At 37.5% G+C, this 21,317-nt stretch overlaps 1 long non-coding RNA gene across 2 annotated transcripts in view; it reads right to left on the bottom strand.

Moving 5' to 3' along the window:
* LOC144457140 (uncharacterized) overlaps window positions 1–20,860 on the bottom strand; it is a 96,657-nt gene extending 75,797 nt beyond the window's left edge. For both annotated transcript variants that reach the window (XR_013486499.1, XR_013486498.1), the window contains exon 1: window positions 20,679–20,860. This is a non-coding gene — a long non-coding RNA (uncharacterized LOC144457140). The remainder of the gene's footprint in view (window positions 1–20,678) is intronic.
* Window positions 20,861–21,317: the final 457 nt, after the last annotated feature.

The raw sequence follows: 21,317 nt of genomic DNA, 5'->3' as shown, positions 1-21,317 counted from the left end.
CAACATATTCTATATTCAGATAGCTCTTCATAGTTTTTCCTTATGTCAAACCTAAGCAATTTCTATCTGTTACTCCTAGTTCTGCTCTTTGGGACCAAGTTAAATAAGTTTTTTTTTCCACCTTACATATGCTAACCCATCAAATATGTAAAGACAGCTGTCATGCCCACCCTGTCTTTTTTTCCAGGCTAACATCCTAGGTTACTTCTACAAATCCTCATATGACATAAACTTGAGACCATCATCCTAATTAGTTATTATTCCTATTTTACAAAGACTCTGTATGATATGATATCTAGCTTGGTGAGTACACACACACACACACACACACACACACACACACACACACACTTCCCCAGCTACACTGAAAGCTATTAGAGGGCAAGGACTATGTTTTCACTGTATCTTCCTGTGATGTTTACATGGGGCTTTCCACATGGCAGACACTCCATAAACACTTGCTGATTTATTCTAATTCCTTTTTGGTCTTCCTGACACTCTCTTTACTCTTCCAGAATATTTCAATTATTGTGGGAAAACTAATCTTTCTCTTTTATGCCTTAGATTCCCATTTGAGATATACTCCTGAATACTATGAGCCATGCCTTTTACTATTCTCTTTTCAATCAGTCATTCAGTCACTAAGCATTTATTAAATGCCTACTATGTGCCAGGCTGAGTGCTAAGTGCTGAAGATACAAAGAATGACAAATGATAGTCTCTGCTGGCTAAAACCCCACAATCCAATGGGCAAAATGACAAGCGAACAACTATGAACAAAGATAATGCTCTCTTTTCTTTGGCTACCTGGAAGTTTTTCACTGTCTTTCTTTCTGCCTCTCTTTTCTACACATCCTGAAAGTCTTCCTCTTTAGAGTAAAAAATCAGTACACTCTTTCCCAACTCTTTTTTTTTCTGGGAAGCCTTGAGACACAACAGTATTGCAGTCTTCCCCCAAAAGAGGGGAAGTATCCAAGGGGAGGAACTGAAGAGATAAACGCGACTTTGAAAGAAAATAAGCTATCATTCTTAACTTAACTATTAGGTCTTCGCTTGGTGTTTTTTATGTCCTAATGGTCTTGCTTGTGTTAATTGTTGGGTTTTTAAAATATACATATATTTTTATCTAGTCCCCAGTATATTTGTCAGAGTCCCATCAGTAACGGCATTCTTGTGGTTCATTTTCAAACCAAGACCACCAGGAGTTTATAGAAGGTGCTGTGGAAATATTATCACCAAATATTCAGCATTAGCTGGACTGCCCTGCATCAAAATGACAAAGCTGCAAATATTTTAGGCCTGGACATCTATTCTGTAACTGTAGGGACCATACCCTTCCCTGCAGTATTGATTTCCTAATTTCCCTGCAAATCTGATTTTTAAATTCACTTGGAAAGACAAAGAAATTACACCCTTAGGAAAATACGCTGCTTGATTTTTCAAAAGATATGAAGAATATTCAAGAAATGTTTAAGAAGTAGAGACATTGCTGTAAGAAAACTCACTAGATAGAGTCTGGATTTTAAAGTGTTATGGAGTGGATAGCATGGAAGAAGTGGGGCAGGGCGCAGAATCAGGAAGACCTGAGTTCAGACGCCGCCACTGCGTGACTATGGTCAAATATTTAACCTCTCTGAAATGCAGTTTCTTCCTTTTTTAAATGGTGATGTAAACAACTGTACTACTAATCTTACAGAGTTATTATGAGCTTCAAATAACTTAATGTTGAATATTTTGCAAGCTTTAAAGTGCTAGATAAATGGCAATTATAGTTGATATTTAAAGTACATATGACCACCATGACCTGCCTTAGGCCAAAACGTTACATTTGTTCAGCCTCCTCTTTTTGTACCCTTCACACATGGTACATCTCCCCATCTTCCAACCCCCTCAGACACCCTCTGTTCTTGCCTTAACAAAATCTACTGTCAGAAAAACATGTGGAAAACACACACACACACACACACACACGCATGCACATGCACGCAATTCCTCAATTACAGTTCTCTGTTTCCCTCAGTCACTAGTGAACTCATCACTCAAATTCATAGTATTTTGTACTTTTCATATGTATTTATCCTGTGCAAATTTGTATTTGTATATACCTTTTACTGTCTCCTATTAGATTATAAGCTCCTTGAAGACAGGGACTCTTTTTGATCTATTTTTATCCATCCTCTGTATGTGACTTGAACATAGAAGACCTTTAATAAATGTTTGTTGAGTGAAAGGTTTATCCTGAGCTGTAGACAACTATTAAAAACTAATACATTAATTCTCTGAGGGAATTTACATTGTAGGAAGAGATAGAAATCTTAAGCCAAAGGTATGAATTTCTTCTTGGAATTTCTGAGCTGGGGTGTGGGTACAGTATTTGTCAGGGGAGGGCTAAACTCCCCAAACCCTTGGAATCACGCCTTTACTGGGATACAAGATTCCTATCTAATCAGACTTTTTCTTGCTGTTAAGCCAACTCTCAATTATCTCAAAGGTGATTATCCAGGTTGAATCCTTCTCTGGCTTTTACTTATCTTCTGAATACTTCACTAATGATTAACAGAGGCAGGGAGAAATGCAGCATTTGTTCATCCCATATGAGTGTTTGTTAGTTATTCAGCCTCAGAGATCCCAAGTAGACCAATCACAAGAAATTAAATATGAAACTAATAATATAACTCTGACCAAGCACACACTGTGTAGGGAATGATAGATATTTGGACAGCTTCTGTATAATGTAATCAGTTTCTTTTCTCTGGCTCTCAGAATCCCTTTAACATAAGAGGCTGTATAATTAGGTAGAGATGGGGGAGGTTTCCAAATTTTAACCAGACTTTTGTAATGATTCTAGCATCTGAATTTCCTAGTAACCTAAAAAACAAAACAAAACAAAACCCTAACATTTGCAAGTTTTCTAGGCTTTGCAATATGATCTCTTTGTAAATGAGACCAGAAGGTTTTCTGATTATTATTGCCAGCCTCCTTCCATTCAGTCATTTAAACAAATGTTTATGAAGGGTTTACTATGTATACTTCATTAAGCTACATTCAGAAGAGAAGGGCCACTGCACCTTGACACAATGTAGCAGAAAGAACACAGGATTTGGAGTCAGTAGAGTAGGGCTCTTGTCCTAACTGAACCATAATTTAGCACTATGACCTCAGCCAAGTCATTTAATTTCTCTGGGCCTTAGTTTTCTCATCTCTGAAATGAAGGGGTTGAACTAAGTGACCTCTAAGGGCCTTTCTGGCTCTAATACTCCATAAAAAAATTATCGAATAACCTAATTTTGTCCATAAAGAAGACATGTTGAGTGGTACTAAAAAGCCTTCGGGGACATTTGAAGCATTACTGTGTTTGGGGAGAATAGGTCCCTACGGTAAGTCCATTTTCTCCCTACACTCCTTAAATGCCTTTGAGCTGATAAGGCAAATACTAGGCAGTAGTCAAAGGATTAAGCTTTGGGGACCATTGTTGCTCTTATATTTCCCAGGCAGCTGCCATCCCACATACAAGGCAAATCCAACGACTCTCTTGCTAGAGGCAGACCAGCTGAGGAGGTGAGATTAGGGGAGGTCTGAAGAATAGTCCACTTTGGTTAAACTGGCTATATACTAACATTGCTTCCTAAGACCCTCTTCTTATTATCCCAGAAGGAAGAAATAAATGAATGAAATAAGTATCAAGTGCCTACTATGTGCCAGGTTCTGTGCTAAATGCTTCACAAATTTTATCTCCTTGGATCCTCACAGTAATCCTGGGAAGTAGATGCTATTATTATCCCCATTTAACAACTGAAGAAACTGAGACAGAGGTTAAGTGACTTGCCCAGGGTCACATAGCTATTAAATGTCTGAGGCTATCTTTGAACTCAGGTGTTCTTGACTCTAGGTGGAACATGTCTATCCATGGCATCACCTAGTTGCCTGATAGCTTTCAAAATTTTTATTTTGATGTCTCAATGTTGATATACAACTAAGTCAGCTAATGATATTGGTGGGATAGACAAGAATGATATCCTCTAGCCATATTTATATGTGCCAAGTAGCTATTTAATATTTTTGTACATGGTCCTTCTCCTGAGCTAATTTCTTTATTTTATCCTGGAGAGTTTTGTTCTCCTTAGTAGTAATAATTACAGTAAAATTAATCAAGAAGACTTATTGTGTGACTGCTCCTATACCCAAGTCACATGGAATGAGATTCAATGCCTATAAAGGTAGCGACATCTAAGCGTTTAATTAAGAGCAACACTTTTCTTCCTGTAGATTTGTTCTTGTAATCAGAATTACTGATTCAGTGCTTTTAATCATCTTTGATTGCATCTTATTCTGTTAATTTTCTCCCAGGGTTCTTAGGAGATATCTCATTCCATTCATTGTAGAGTCTCTCTTGAGTTGACTGACAGAAATCTTGTATGTGCAGAAAGCACCCATTTCAAATAATATTTAGCCATGGCCGATGTGGGAATTTGTTTTGCCTGATTATGCATATTTGTTACAAGAGTTTTGTTTTTCCTTTTTTTTTCAATAGGAGAGAGATGAGGTGGGAGAAAAAGAAAATAAATTTCTAATTTTAAAAATAATTAAAAATAATATCTGGAATATGCATATTTCCAGGTTGTCATATATCTATTGTGTAGCTTACTGACTCCAGGCATCTTCATTCAAATGCAAGATTCATTGTAAAAGACAAGTAAATGTGCAACTTAAAATTTCAACAGCATAGAGATTGAGTAAATGTTTTCTGCCAAATGGTATTTATAAAGTATCTACTTTGTTCAAAACCTTATTCAAGGCATTGTGGATGTTTCTGTGGTAGGAGGTAGCAGGAGTATGCTGAGGTCAGCTAATGCAGATTGTTAAATCTTCAGTGTGAGGATTCACACCGTGAACAGAAATCAGCAAACTACAAATCTGGCCTTTACTTTTTTTGTTTTTTTGATTGTCTAGACTTAAGAAAGTGATAACTAAAATGTTAATAATGCAGATTAAACTTTAAAGTGTGTTTTGTACATTTGTTGGTTTTTTTCAAAGAACTGGTTGCTAAACATTTACCAACACATCCCCACAACCATCCTTGTATGATAGGATCACAGTCTCTGTTATCAGTTTGCCTCATTGCTAAAGAGACAAAACAGATACCTGAAATGACATAAAGACATTTTGTCAGGACATAGTGATTTCGTGCTACAGCTCAGAATGAGAGGAGAGAGAGAGAGAGAGAGAGAGAGAGAGAGAGAGAGAGAGAGAGAGAGGCAGAGAGAAAGAGAATAGGGCACTAGGCAAAATGGGGTAATAATAATAGAGGAAAATAAAGAATAGTGGAAAACTAATGTGACTCTTACTCAAGTAGAGATGGTAATTAACCAAAGAATACTTTGGGTTTTTTAATATTTTATTTTTTCCAATTACATGTAAAAACAATATTTAGCATCCATTTTAAAAAGTTTTGGCCCCTCTCCCCTAATTGAGAATGCAAGCAATTTGATATAGGTTATCCATGTATAGCCATGAAAAATATATTTCCATATAGTCATGTTGTGATAGAAAACACAAACACTACACAGACCACAAGAAAAATCAAGAAAAATTTTAAAATTATGTATTGATCTGCATTCAGACTCCATTCATTCTTTCTCTGGAGATGGATAGCATTTTTCATCCTAAGTCCTTTGGAATTGTCTTAGATCATTGTATTGCTAAGAATAGCTATGTCATTCACAATATTACTGTTACTGTGCACAATGTTCACCTGGTTGTTCTTACTTTATTATGCATCAGTTCATGTAAGTCTTTCCAGGTTTTTCTGAAACCATTCTGCTTGTTATTTCTCATAGTACAATATATATACCACATACCATGTACCACACAATAATATAGCACAAATTGTTCAGCCATTCCCCAGTTGATGAGCAGCTCCTTAATTTTCAATTCTTTGCCACCACAAGAAGAGCTGCTATAAAAATATTTGCACATATAGGTCTTTTTTCTACTTTTTAAAAAAAAATCTCTTTGGGATATAGACCTAGTAGTTTCTGGGTCAAAAAATATCTGCAGGTTTATATCCCTTTGGGCATAGTTTCAAAATGCCTTCTCCAAAATGGTTGGATTATTTGGTTTTTAATATTAGAAAACCACTGGCCCTCCAAAAAGACCAGTATGGCCATGCTGGTTTTGGATTCTCTTCCCAGGGCATAAATTCTCTATTGTACTATGAGGGGGCCAATTGATTAAAATGTTATACCAAGAAGTATGTATGATGATTTTTTTTCCCTCTAGGAAGAGTAGCCTCAGGAGGATCACTTCAGTTATCTGTCCAAGGTAGTGCAGTCCCTTCGGGAAATGTTTCAGTAATGAGACATGTCCTCAGGCTCAGCTCTATATGACATGTCTAAACACACTTGACTAAGGGCTTTGTTCTTTCCTTAAGTGCAAGGCAACCACAAAGGTCTTGGTCTCTGACAATTTATATGCAACACATTGACCTATCTAATTAGAGAGATTGTGCTGCCATGTGGAAAGTGCTAGATTTGGAGTTAGAGGATCTGAGTTTAAATCTATGGTCTGCTATTTACCTCCTATAGGACCTTGGACAGGTCTTTCAATTTCTCAAGTCTTCAGTTTTCTCATCTGTAATTTGAGAAAATTGGATCTCTAGTATTCCTTCCATCTTCAAATCGATGATACTGTGAATATAGCATGTAAAGATTGAGGTAGGCTAGGATTTATGACCCCATCTGTGCCTTCGCATATAATGGATGTGGATTTAGGTGGATTCCTCACCCTGTTAATCCTCATGCATAGGTAAACTGGAGGGGAAGTAGGTATACAGGGGCAAATCTCCCACAAACACCAGCAAGGAATTCAAAAGGGAACCCTTGCAGCACTCACAGAAGTCAGCCCTCTTTCCTTGGTTCCTAGTTGGCTCACTTTCTAGTTGGTTCATATGAGAATATGTGTGACCTTCTATCCTCTGACAAAGCTGCCACCCTGGTCTAGGCCCTTTGCCCCTTAAGCCTAAACTATAGCAATAGCCTTCTGGTTTATCTCTTGGGCTCACCTCTTCCTCTTCCATCCTTTACTCAGCTGCCAAAATGATCTTCCAATGGGATAGGTTTGACCATAGTATTTCTCTACTCAATAAAAGCCAATGTTTCCCTACTTCCAGGATCAAATGTAAGATCCTCTATTTGGCTTTTAAAGACCAGTACAATCTGGTCTCTTCTTATCTTTCTAGTCTTCTTAGCCTTTACTCCTGTTAACATCCTCTGTGACCCAGCAACACTGGTTTTCTTGATGCTCCTCACATAAGACATTCCATCTCCTAACTGTTCCATTTCACTAGTTATCCCCCACAGGAAATGGACTCCCTCTTCATCTCTGCCTTCTGTCTTCCCTGTATTTCTTTAAGTCTAAATTCAAAACCTATAAGAGACATTTCCCGATCTCTCTTAATGCTGGTGACTTCCCTCTGAAATTATCTCTAATTTATCCTTTATAATATCTTGTTTATACATATGTATGTTGTCTCCCCCATTATACTATAAGCTCCTTGAGAGCAAAAACTGTTTTTACCTTTATTTTTATCCCCAGCTCTTATTACAATGCCTGGCTCACATAATTGGCATTTAATAGATGCTTGTTGACTGATTGAAAAAATATTTTCTTCATCTAAGAGCTTTAGATTCAATTTAGGTTTCCTCTATCCCTACCTCCTGTAAATCAATTTTCAACTGGCTAATGAGTACTATCACAGAGCAGAGTGGCACCAAAAGTCTGTAATTCCATGGTGGAGGTGGGGGTAAGAGGGGCAGGTGGGAATCATTACTCTTTTGCTCCCTATACCTTGACTAGAAGCTGAATGAATGTGTATTTCATTTTTTCTCAAACTACCCTCAGTCTCTATCAGCATTGACATTGACTAATGAAATATGAATTAGCAGATATTATTTTCTTTATACAACTATGGGAAGGTATAGTAGCGAGGGAAAGCGTATAGGGCAAAAGGAACAGCGTGTAGATGTACAGAGGCAGCACTAATGGGGAGATACCAACCATATGAAAGAACTGGCTGCTTTAGGCTCTTCTCACAAGAAGAGATGGAGTAATTGCTTCTTTCTTTACAAGAAAGGGTATTGTCTCTGAAAAGGCAGTGCTCTCATCTCACCAACTTGGCCTGATATACAGTCAGCACTGTTATCAGCAACGGCAGCAGCAACAATGGCGGCACCTTTTAGAGTCTTTGTGGGGAAGAGCAGAGAAACATGAACCCAGAGTCCTAGCGAAGTGCTAAATTTGGGAAAGTGCAAATGGAGCCAAATTGGAAGACCATCTCTGAATGCCAATATTCAATCTGGCTTCTTTTTCTGGCAACCTTTCCCCAGAACTCTACATAACAAGTTCCAGAAACCTGTATTCCACAGCATTAGTGATTAGTGGATTCTAGAGAAGAAACTCTTATCTCCTAGGTGGCAGTGGCCTTGCAGGATAAGTATAAATATTATGGTAGCAAAAAAGGAATTTAAGGTAGATGAGTGACCAAAATCGGATGGTCAGTTGGGAAAGCTCTGAGTAAGGTTTTGAAATAAAGAGTAGATCTAAATTAGAAAAGTAGAGACCTAAGGGTCTTCCAGATAGATGTAACAAATATAGGTTAATCTTTAAATATATTTAGTAATAAAACAATGAGAAAATGAGTAGTTTGAGGGATTATTAGAATTGAGAGAAAAATTTTGTCCAGAGACTGAAGATCTAACATGTTTAAGGGCAAAAGGAGAGAGACAGAGAGAGAGAAAGAGAGATTGAAAGATTGAAAATTTGAGGTTGGGGGAGTGATTAATAAGGCAAACTTCCATTGTTCATGTGAATTAGAGGGTTAGCCCCTTTCTCTAAGAAAGAAAGGAAGGTAGAAAAATGAGTGAAGAAAGAAATACACTTAGAACAGGGGAGGGGATCTTGCAGTCTCAAGGCCACATATGGCCGACTATGTCCTAGGGTACAGCCTTTGACTGAGTCCAAGTTTTACAGAGCAAATTCTTTTATTAAGGGGATTTGTTCTGTGAAGCTGGGATTTAGTTGAAGCACTGTACTTGAGGATCGAGAGGGCCATGTGTAGCCTCAAGGCTGCAGGTTCCCCAGCCCTGACTTAGAGGTTGAGAAGATGTTTTAATTATAGAATTTGAGGTGGAAAGAAATAGATGAAAGGGAGATAGAAATATTTGGAGGAACTCATATTGGATAACTTCATTCTGAATAAATATAATGAGAGATCATCTGCTAAGACTGATAGATGGATTTGGAATGACTTAATGAGTGGAATAGCCAACATAGGGAACATATCAGTGAATTCAATATGCCCTTGAACTTCCTCGTGACTTTTCCATCCTTCAATGCCAAATTTCTTCATCAACAAAGAAAGTCTTATGCAAGTGGGCTTGAGTCCTGGGTAGCAGTGGACATTGCTTTCTAGTGTAGTAGAGATGGCAATGACCCTTTACTCAAAGCCCCATTACTGACACTCATCCTTGGAGCTCCCTAAGTTTTCTTATTACAACCAACTATTCTTACTTATTATGGAGGAAATACAAACAGTTTAGAAACTTGTCATTCAGATATAAAATCCATCAGGGTTTCATTATCATAGATTCCAATGCTTTCATACAAAGCACTGGGGCTCCAAATTCTCAAATACTCCAAAATATTTCTGCTTGGTGAAACTCTGTTTCTCTCAATATTTCTCTAACTCTGTATCCCTGTCTATCTTTTCCTCCTTAGAACCATTCCTCCTACTCACCTTTTTTCTTGTAAAGATACTCTTCTCAACTCTGCTTCCACACATTCAGGTTAGTTTCTACCTTGTCACTTCTCAAAAGCATCAATATGAGAGAATATGCAGATGCATCTTAAATAAGACTGGGGACTATTTCTCAGCTGCAGGCAATTTGCATATATCCATAGCATATTCCCAAGAAGCTATGGGATGCATAATTGAACCCCTTTGCCTACAACTTTCAACTGTAACAGGAAAGACCAATAGTCTTGGACTCCTTGGATTCAACTAAAAGATTAAAGCTTTAGGGACCTAGGTGGAGTAAAAAAAATTGTCGTATTTCCTCATAGGAAGCCAACATAATCCAGTGATTTCAATAGTCACTGGGTCTGAAGAGAAGCCAGAATCCTCTCATGGGGAAAAAGAGTAGAGTCTAATTTGCAAATCAAGTAAGCTAACCACAAAGGCTAAGTTTGGTTAGGAACCTGGTTTTGCAGGAGTACAAAAATCCACGAACCCAAGATGATCTGTAAGCCAAGGTAGATATTTAAGTTGGGTGAGTCCACATCAGATCAGAAAGCAAGCTGCAAGGAGTCTTGGAGAACTGAACTATTTGTCTTACTCAACCCCATCTTTCCCAAGTTTAGACCCTTTTAAGATGACAATGTGCATCCTTTCCCCCTGCCATATGCTGATGTGTTGGGGTTGCCACAAGCTAACTCGAGCACATCCCACATCTCCCCACCTCTCAGCTCACCTCAGCTGGTACAGAAGATGAAGGCAACCTGTGTTTGGTATTGGTACAGCAGACTTAACAATTCACTGGAGCAAGAGCAAAGGATTAGGAGGTACCAAGGTGAAATGGAAAGAGCACCAAACTTAGAGTCAGAGACCTGGACTCAAATCCTTGTTCTGCTACTTACTAAATGGCAACTTACTTAACCTCTTTGGGCCTCAGTTTCCTCACTTGTAAAATGAAGGGGTTGATCTGGATGACCCTTTCCAGTCTTAAAGCTACTGTGCTATGACCATGTTAAATTGGTTAATGACAATGTTTAGCACAATTTCTTATAAAATACTGAGATTGAAACTCCCAATTCAAGAAGCTGAACGTAGAGTTAAGAATAATAATGTGGTTTATGGGGAGATTAAACTCAATATTTTTGGGAAAGGGAGGCCTGCACCTATGATTTCACTAGTATATGAAACACCTTAAACATCGCTCCCCAGCTATTTTCATGCTATGCATCCTCACTTCCAACTAGGCTATCCAGCTCCTGCCCTAGGATCTTAATATGATTCTCCATAATTAGCCTGACCCAGGTCCGCTATACTGCCGATTTCTGCTGTTTTCATGCCATGTTGCTGCCAAAGTGCTCTTCCCCTTCTCCTCTTTCCACCTTTATATCTAGGGATGATAATCAAATTGACACTATTGTTTCTAGAAAGAATAAAGCAAGTTAATAATTTGTCCTGTAGCTCCACTCACCATCCCCTATGACTTCTCAATCCAAAACACGCCTTCCTTGGTCACTAATGACTTACATGTGTTGTCTTCTCTATTTAGAATGTAAGCTCTTTGAGGGCAGGTGGTTGTTGTTGTTGTTCAGTTGTTTCAAACTCTTTGTGGCCCATTTGTGGTTTTCTTGGCCAGGGATACTAGAGTTGGTCTGCCATTTCCTTCCCCAGTTCATTTTATAGATAAGGAACTGAGGCAAGCAGGGTTAGGTGGCTTGCCCAGAGTCACACAGTTAGTAAGTGTCTGAGGCCAGATTTGAACTTGAGAAGATGAGTCTTCTTGACTGCCCTTTAAGGGCAGATCCTATCTTTCTTTTTGTATTTGTAGCCTCAGCATTATGCACAGTGCCTGGCATGTAAAAGAGTTGATGCTTGCTTGATAAATGCATTTTCATTTCATCCAAACCCCTGTGAGTAAACTGTCTCCTTCAAAGCAAATCTGCACTTGCTATGCAATTTACAGTCTTAGAGAGTTGCCTCATGTTGTTGAATAATTAGACACAAATTTTCATCACTCTTAGCCTTCAGATTTACTATTAAATGTTTATAACATTTTCTTTGGTAGTTTCTGGGGTTTGGTGTTAGAAACAAGCAGCAGTTCTTTCCCTATTCTATGTCAATCAAATATGTATTTCTCAACTCCTTAACCACTGAGCTCTCAAAAAATGTATACTATGTTGAAAAAAATATGCAATTTGAGATCTTGATCCATCTAAGCAGTAGAGAGTTTTGACATGTACAGCTGGTTCTCATTTTCTTTTGTCCTCCCAAAATTATGGCTTTGGTTCATTTAGAAATAGATACAGAAAAAAAAAGACCTTTTAAATTTGATATCTATTGTTACCATGATTAAGAAGGGTCCATTATTGGAACAGAATAGAAATAGAATGCTTGTTTTTCTTCTGAGTGCTTTGTGTGAAAGAACTAATCGAGCTCATTTTCAGGATTGCCACAGTGTCTACTGACAGACAATGCTGTTGTCTGCTCAGCACCTAGCATGGTGCTTTGAACACATTAGGCAATCAATAAATATCTGTGAATTTGATTTACTCCAAAACAATTGCTTGGAATTTTTTTAAGTACTAGCTGTTCTCAGTTTTGTTAGAAATGAGAAATGGATTGATATTTGCCATTTGAAAAAAAAAACACAGGATTAATAAATTGTCAAATGAATAGCCTGGAGAAGGTTTCAGAAAGAATTTGTTAATAGAAATCATCCTATAATTTTGAACAACTAGAAAATTACTAAAAATTTAACAGATTGAAGCTGACCATCTAGAATGGAATGAAAAATAGTTATTAAGCTTTTATCTTTTTATTTTATTAAGCATTAATTAATATTAAGAATGAAAGAGATAAATACAATATAGACAGTCAACTCCCTCAAAGACCTTATATTCTAAAAGGGGGGACAATGTGAAAATGTGATGCTAATATTTGAAAATGATTACTTTTTTAAAATGACAACTATAATAAAGAGAAGCTAAGAAATTATTTGCTTTTAGTATTGGAGCCTCTGGAGCCATTTCACTGATGATATTGCCTTTTCATAGATGAAATATAAGTAAAACAAATATGTATTGACTATTAGTCTTCAGAATTACGTTAGCAAAGATGTTTGCTTATTTGCATTACTAATTTTGATTAAACTTTGTTGCATCTAAGTATCCAATTTCATTCTTCATCTTATGCTCATTAAGCCTGAACTGTCTTACACAGATAATTTTTTTTCTAGTCAAGTGTTATGAAAAGCTATGTTTTAACTCAAAAATCCAATCCTAAGTTCCCAAGTGGCAGATGAAGAACTCAAGTGTGGCAGTATTTTTGAACATGGATTAAAATAATTTCCCAAAATCAACTGGAGCAAAATAGATGAGCACTTATTTTTGTACTTTCCAAGCCATATGGACCCTGCAGCTATATAGACAGCAGGTGTTTTTCAGTAATGTTTTTAGGATCATCACTGACATTTAAAGAAATAAAGGAGGACAGTTTTTTAAAAGTAGGAACTGAAATCAACTGTAGTAAGAAAATATGAATACTTTCATTTTTATATTTTCCAGGCAGTATGTAGTCTGCACAGCTTCAGTCATCTCTTTGGGTTTTTTTGGAAAATGCCTCTCTACCTCATTTATTGCCAAAGCTATATTACTAATTGGGAACTATGTTCCATAAAAGTCATCATTACTCATTCAGTTAGTATTGGCTTCTTAATATATATCTTTCACATATGTCCCCTACTCTTCTCTGATACTGCTGCCACCCTGCTTTTGCTTTCATCACCTCAAGCCCAGACTACTGTAATAGCCTTCTGATTAGTCTTGTTCCTCAAGTCTCTTTCCACTCTAGTCCATCTTCCACCCAGTTGTCAAACTGATTTTCCTGATATACAAATCTAAGCATCTCATCCCTCCTATCCCCTAACATTCAATAGCTCCCTACTACTTCCAAGAGCAAATATAAAATCCTCTATGACTTTTAAAGCCTTTTGTAATATGACCCACTTCTACCTTTCCATTCTTCTTATAGCTTACTCCCCTCCACAAACTGTGATAGGATGACACTGGGCTCCTTGCCATGACATCCTATCTACTAACTCCAGGCATTTTCACTGCCTATTCAACATGTCTGGAATTTTCTTCATCACCTCTACCTCCTGGATTCCTTGGCTTCCTTCAAGTACCAGCCAAAATTCCATCTTCTACTAGCCTTTCCTGATCTCCTTTAAGGCTAATGCACTCCCTCTGAGATTACCTACAATCTTTCCTGAATATATTCTCTTTTTACATAACTCTTTGCATGTTGTCTCCCATTAGACTGTGAGCTCCTTGAGAGAAAAGACTGGGGTTTTTTTTTGCTTTTCTTTGTATTCTCTAGGTTTAGCACACTGCCTGATGCTTCATAAATACAATATGCACATCTATAAAATTCTGACTAAAGCCTTAAAAATACCCTCCTCCAAACCCATCTTTGGTATGGTATATTATATTATTAGCCCAGGAAGCCATTTTGAATACAAAATCTATTTCAGTGTGAGAAATTCAGGGACACATACTCTATACTAGGAATTCTTAACCTGGGGTTAATGAACTGCCAAGGAACTGGTGAATAGATTTCAGGGAGTATGTGAACTTGGTTTGGAAAAATGTATTTTATATTTATAAATATAGATATAGATATAGATATATATTTTTATTCTCACCAACCTCAAATTGAAATTTAGCATTTCCTTTAATTATGAATGTAGGCAGTAGCAGCCTTTGCAGTGATTGGTCTTTAAAAATAAAATTTAACTTTAACTTCCTTATATTTAAATGTATCATCTTATTTAATACATTAATAAAGAAGTATTAATAAATAATAAAGAATATATTACTTTGTCGCTTTTTTAAAATATTAGCATAATTCCTGGCAGTTAGTAGGTACTTAATAAATACTTGATGATTTGACTTGACAAAATTCCTAGTTATAGCCCTCCTGGATGACCAAAATAATACACTCACAACACATCTGTACAGATTAGCGAGCTCCTGAGATGTACCGTCAAAAGAAAAGAGTCCATGAAAATGTCAGCATGATTTTAATGCAAATCAACCAACATCTAGAGCCTACTCTTTGCTGGGTTCTGTGCTAAACACAAAGACATAGATGAAACTGTGCCTGCTCTCATGCTATCTCACTGTCAGAAAGCAATGTAAATCATATTCAAAAGTTTTGTCTCATTCTATCTATGCTCTGTATAAGGGATGTTCTCTCTTAAACCAAGATTATTAAGGAGCTACAGCCATTGCCAGTAGTAATAGGCTTTAATGGAAACAAATATTTATGAAAATGGAGTTATACCTATCTCCAGATGAAGATGGAAATACTTTATTTTGAAAGAAAGAACAGATTATACTCTTATAATGTATGTTAATAATATATTTAACACAATTTATTTTTTTTCCTTGGTAATTTCTTGAAAGATGATGTCTAGGCCATTTTTTTAATTATTGCTTTGTGATAGTCCAAAAGTTTTTAAATTATATCTCCTGGATCTATTTTCCTGGTCAGTTGTTTTTCCAATGAGATATTTCAAATTGTTTTCTATTTTTTCATTCTTTTGGTTTTGTTTTACAGTGTCGTGATTTCTCATAAAGTCATTAGCTTCCCATTGCTCTATTCTAACTTTTAAAGAAGTATTTTCTTCAATAAGCTTTTGGACTTCCTTTTCCATTCGGCCAATTCTGCTTTTTAAGGCATTCTTCTCTTCATTGGCTTTTGGGATCTCTTTTGCCATTTGGGTTAGGCTATTTTTTTAAGGTGCTTTTTTCTTCAGTATTTTTTTGGGTCTCCTTTAGCAAGCTGTTGACTTGTTTTCGTGATTTTTCTCTTCCTAGTTTTTCCTCTACTTCTCTTACTTGCTTCTCAAAATCCTTTTTGAGCTCTTCCATGGCCTGGGATGGATTCATGTTTTTCTTGGAGACTTTGGATGTAGGAGCTTTGACTTTGTTGTCTTCTTCTGGTTGTATGTTTTGATCTTCTTTGTCACCAAAGAAAGATTCTATGGTCTCACTTTTTTGTGAGGTTTGCTCATGATCCCAGCCAATTACTTGAGTTATAAACTCTTTGTTAAGGTGGAGGTCTGCTTCCAATGTGGAGAATGTACTGTCCCAGGCTTTGGGGGTTTTGTGCAGCTGTTTTCAGAGATACTTGTAGGGACCTGTAAATTTTCAGTTCTTCCAAGGTGGTATGGTAAGGGGTGAGGTGTTTATCCTTCCTGGGCTGTGCTCTGGTCTATGAGTGACCACAAGCACTCTTTTTTGCCTTGGAACTGTGAGGAGGATTTTCTCTGTATCACCACTACAAGCTGTGCCGCATCAGCACTCCTCCTCACCCCAGGACCACCACCTCGAACTGTAACCCAGATCCAACACAGGCAAAGCAAGAGAATCCTGCACCAGCAAAGAGATCCCTGCCAGCCCCCTCTGATCAGCCACTCCATTGCCCCTCAGTCTGTGGGCTGGAAGCTCAGGAGACAACCACTGCCCCAGGGCCAAGCTTGGGACCTGGAGCTGAGGCCACCTGTCTTCTCTCTCTCTCTCTCACCAGTCACAGACTTTTCCTAATGACCTTCTAAGTTGTCTTTGGCGTTGGTGAGTTGAGAGGTTTGGAAACCACCACAACTGTCCGTGATTCAGTCCTCTGAGGACTGCTTCAAGTTCACTGAGGCCTGTTTCGCCTGTGCGCCCAACCCAGACTGGATTCCTCTCCCCACCTGGTACAATAGACCTTTCCAATCAACCATCCAGGTTGTCTTGGGCTGCAAATTTGTTTCACTCTGTCATTTTGTGGGTTCTGCTGCTTTAGAATTTGTTTAGAGCCATTTTTTTACAAGTATTTGGAGGGGGTTAGGGGAGAGCTCAAGCAAGTCACTGCTTTTACTCTGGCATCTTGGCTCCGCCCCCCACAATTTATTTTTAATAATCTAATATATTTAATAATTTGATAATAAACAAAATACTAAAATAAAACAATAATTTAAATATTTAATATGATAATATATTTATTTATTTCTATTTAATACATTTTTGTAACATTTCAGAAACAAAATCCTTTCCTCACCATACACCCACGAGGTAGATAGATAGAACAAGCATTTAGTAAGCACTTATTGTGTTTGAGGCACTGTGATAAATACTAGGGATACAAATACAGGGAAAGAAGCTAGTCCCTGTCCTCAGGGAGCTTACATTCTAATTGGGGAAGACAGCACAAAAAGGAATATGGGAAATTACAGCATGGTTTGGAGCTGGTGGCTGGGGATTGAGATAAAGGCCTGACTCCAGAAACATAAGGTAAAAATTAACATATTGGAAATAAGGATGATTTCCCAGGATGAGGACCAAAGTTAAGGTGGGGAGGAGTTAGAGAGATAATACACGTATTATTATCCCCATTTTGAAGATTCAATACAGTTCAACAAGCCTACTATTAAGTGCTGATATTATAAAGACATAAATAAAACTGCCCCTGCCCTCAAGGAGCTTAAATTCCACTGGATGAAGGGACTGGGGCTTAGAAAGTTAAAGTGCCTTCTATTAACGCAGCATAAGCTTACATTGAGAGATAGTATAGCACAGTGTCTAGAGAGTTGGCCTTGAAGACTTGGGTTCAAATCTTCTTTCTGATTCATACTGGCTGTGTGATGCTGGGCAAATCACTATAACCTCTCGGTGCCTTCAGGCAACTCTCTATGATTATATGTTGCAGAGTAAGAGCCAATGTGAATTGTTAGAAGAAGCTTCTCACTGGGAGCTCTCTATACTAATAAAATCAAAGGTCCTTAAAAAAAAAAAGATAAAATAAGGTTTTTTTGACTCATATTTAGTTTGCAGTCCACTAGAAGCCCCAGGTGTTCTTTCAGTAGTACTGCTTTTTAGCCAACTGTCCTACATCCCATGTAGTTGATTTACTCTTTCCCAGGATCACATATTTAGAGATGGAAGGAATCACATTGCTATAAATTTCATTTTATTAAAATCCCCACATTCTTTCAGCCTGTCAAAATCTTTTTGGAGTCCAATTCTGTCATCTAGTACATTAACTATCCCTCCCAGTTTCATATCACCTGCAAATTAGATGGGCATTCCATCTGTTTTCCTAGACATAAATAGTATAGGTTTCATATCATCTTTGACTCTTCCCTTTCACTCTCAATCAGGTGCCAAATCCTGTCAATTCTCTGTAGAAAAATCTCTTGCATTCCTCCCACACAAACACACACATGCACTGTCTTTATCTAACTAGTTTCTATACCTTTAGTGTCCCTTCTTCAATTTATTCTTCATGTGACCTCCAGAATATCTTATTAATGCATAGATCAGACCACATTACTTTTTAGCTCAAAAATATCCAATGACTTTCCCTTGCTTACTGAACAAAATAGAAACTCCTTAGCCTGGCATTTAAGGCCCCCAATAATCTGTCTCCCACTGACTTTAACGTTATTGCCAAACTAGACTGTTCTTTCTTTTTCCACTTCCCTAAGTTCATATAAATCCATTCTCATTCTTAGAGAGGTCTCTCCAACATCTCCAGCCTTTCCTGATCCCCTTCCAGCTAGAAGTGATCACTCTTTCCTTAAATCTCTCATACTCTTTTGTTTAAACTTCTTCTGTACACTTATATTATAGCTATCTCTCTATGTACTGCTTCACTCCCCCTATTACATTTTGAACTCCTTGAGGGCAAGGTCTATGTCTTGCTTCATCTTTATACTCCACTCACCTTGGCACATAGTAGGTGCTTAATATATAATTCTTGAACTAAATTGAATAAGTTACAAATGGGATTGTGATCTTCATTGGTAGGGCAAATTCTCACAACAATGAAATCATAGGTCCTTGACATATTGTCCTATTACTGTTGTAGAATTATTCCCAGATCTATATAGTCAACAAAGTCATGTTTGTTGATTTGATTTACATATCCAGCCCTGGTTTCTGCTCTGAACTCTGAGTTCCATATCATCAACTGTCCTTTGTACATCTCAAACTTGATGATCCAGCTCTGTATGTTGATAACAGAACTCATCTTTCCCCCCAAATTTTCCCTTCTGTTCAACTTCCTATTACTTTTGAGGTCACCATCATGCTTCCAGTCACCCAGGCTCACAACTTTGGTATGATCCTAAACTTCCTGCTGTTACTCATCCCTAGAGAACACTAGAACAATTACTAACTAAAGTAGCAGAATATAAAATAAGGACACCAAAATCATTAGCCTTTCTGAATATTACCATTAAATCCAGAATATGGAAAAAGAAATTCCATTCAAAATAACTACAGAAAATATAGAATGTCTTTGAGTCCATCTACAGACATAAACACAAGATGAATTCAGCTACCATTTTCTTTACCAAAATACAGACAGATCTAAGCAATTGTAGAGATATTTGTTGTCCATGTGCGGGTGATACCAGTATTATAAAATGGCAATACTATACAAATTAATTTGCAGAATTAATATCTGTCCAATCAAACTACTGAAGAGTTACTTTACAGAATTAATTTTTTTCTCTATTAACAAAAGGTCAAGAATCTCTATTAAAATAATGAAAAAAAGCAGGAAAGAACGGGGGACCCTGGCAGTACCAGATCTCAAACTGTGCTAGACAGCAGTAATACTCAAAGCTATTTAGTATTGGTTAGATGATAGAAAAGCTGATCAATGGAACAAATTAGGTACGCAGTACCTAGAAACAATTGAAAGTAGTATCATAATGTTTGATAAACCCAAAGACTAGCTAGTGGGATGAATATTTATTATTAGACAATGACTACTGGGGAAATTGTAAAACAAGCTGAGAGACATTAGGTTTAGATCAATATCCTACACTATATACCCAAAAAGCTCCAAATGAATTCATGATCTAGATTTTTTAAAAATCACATTGTAAACAAATCAGAGAGGCAGAGAGAGATATTGTTCACTTGCTTGGATAGGCAAAGAGTTCTTGATCAATCAAAGGACAGAAAAGATTACAAGAGATAAAATAGAAAAAAGTTTGCATAAAAACTAAATAGCTCTCATCTAAGAGGAAACAGTTAACTTGGAAAACAGCTTAGCAGCTAGTTTCTTTAATGAAGTTCTGATATCCAAGATTTATAAGGAACTGATACCAACATAAGGGAACAAGAGACATTCACAAATAGACAAATAGTCAAATTATAAGAATAAACATATTCTCAAAAGAAAAGGTAGCTATTAACAACCATATAAACATGTTGTAAATCAGTAATAGGAGAAAATGCAAAACAAAACAAAACAAAACAAAACAAGAAACTCCGAGGTCCTGCCTCACACTCATTAGATTAGCAAAGATGACAAAAAAGGAAAATAAGAATTGTTATAGCAGCTGTGGGAAGACAGGCAAGCTTATGCCCTATAGTTGGAGCTGTGAATTGATCCACCAATGTGTAAAACAATTTGCAATTATACTAAAAAAGTCACTAAACTGTTTTTGCTCTTTGACTTAGTAATATCACTGCTAGGCATATGCCCCGAAGAGATCAAAGAGAAAAAATGCATACATGCAGAATATTCTTAGCACTTTCTGTGGAAGCAAAGAAGTAGAAACTAAAGGATTACACATCATAAGGGGATTGGTTAAACCAATTATATGAATGGATTAAAATTATTAAGGGGGAGAAACGGAGTCCAGTCATCAGAATACAGGCAAGGACCCAGTTGAACTCTCCCAAAATTTCCTTCCAAACAACTTTAAAATAACACCTCAAATCAAATTTTGGAGTGGTGGAGACAACAATATTTCAGAGGAAGACTTTTCCAGGCTGAGACAACTTAGGAGGTTCATAGGGGAGTTCTATAACACTGAGTGGGCACAGACCTGGAGTAAGGCAGAAGCACCAGCCTTGGAGGCACTCGGGTAGTAGCAGCAGCAGCAGCAGCAGCAGCAGCAGCAGCAGCCTTGGGACCTCTCAGATCAGAGACAGTTAAGGGCGCAGGGTGAGACAACTAGATAAAAAGAGATTGTAGGGGACCCTTTGCTGGTACTAGGTGCAGGCTGTCACTGATTGGCAACCCTATTGCCCATAAGCAGTTCTGGGTCACAGTTCAAGGATTCAGAGAAGTACTTCTGATTGGTAATAAGGGAGCAGGGATCCTGGTCACAGTCCCAGAGCAGAAAGGAGCACTAGTACTTACAGCTGCAGAGGATCAGGGGTCCTTCCTGGGTAAAGACCAGAATGCAGACCAGGAAAGCAGTAACCACACCTTTCCCAGGATAACACCACCTTGGAAGTACCAAAAACTTGTAGACCCCCAAAACTATCTCTGAAAATAGCACAAAAAAGCCTGAACAATGCTTCCCCATCCCCAAGTGAGCAAAGCCCAATTTTAACCTAAAGTTCAAAGTCAAGAAATAGCTAGGAAAAAATGGGCAAACGACGTAAAAAGAACTTAACCATAAAAAGCTAGTATGGTGGCAAGGAAGATGAAGACATCAGTACAGAAGACAACAGTGTGA

The sequence above is a fragment of the Phascolarctos cinereus genome, unplaced genomic scaffold (genome assembly GCF_003287225.1).
Source record: "Phascolarctos cinereus isolate Bilbo 61053 unplaced genomic scaffold, phaCin_HiC Scaffold_1;HRSCAF=81, whole genome shotgun sequence".
Taxonomy (NCBI): Eukaryota; Metazoa; Chordata; class Mammalia; order Diprotodontia; family Phascolarctidae; genus Phascolarctos; species Phascolarctos cinereus.
The sequence above is the reverse complement of the archived record's forward strand: the minus strand, read 5'-3'. Positions and strand labels throughout refer to the sequence as shown.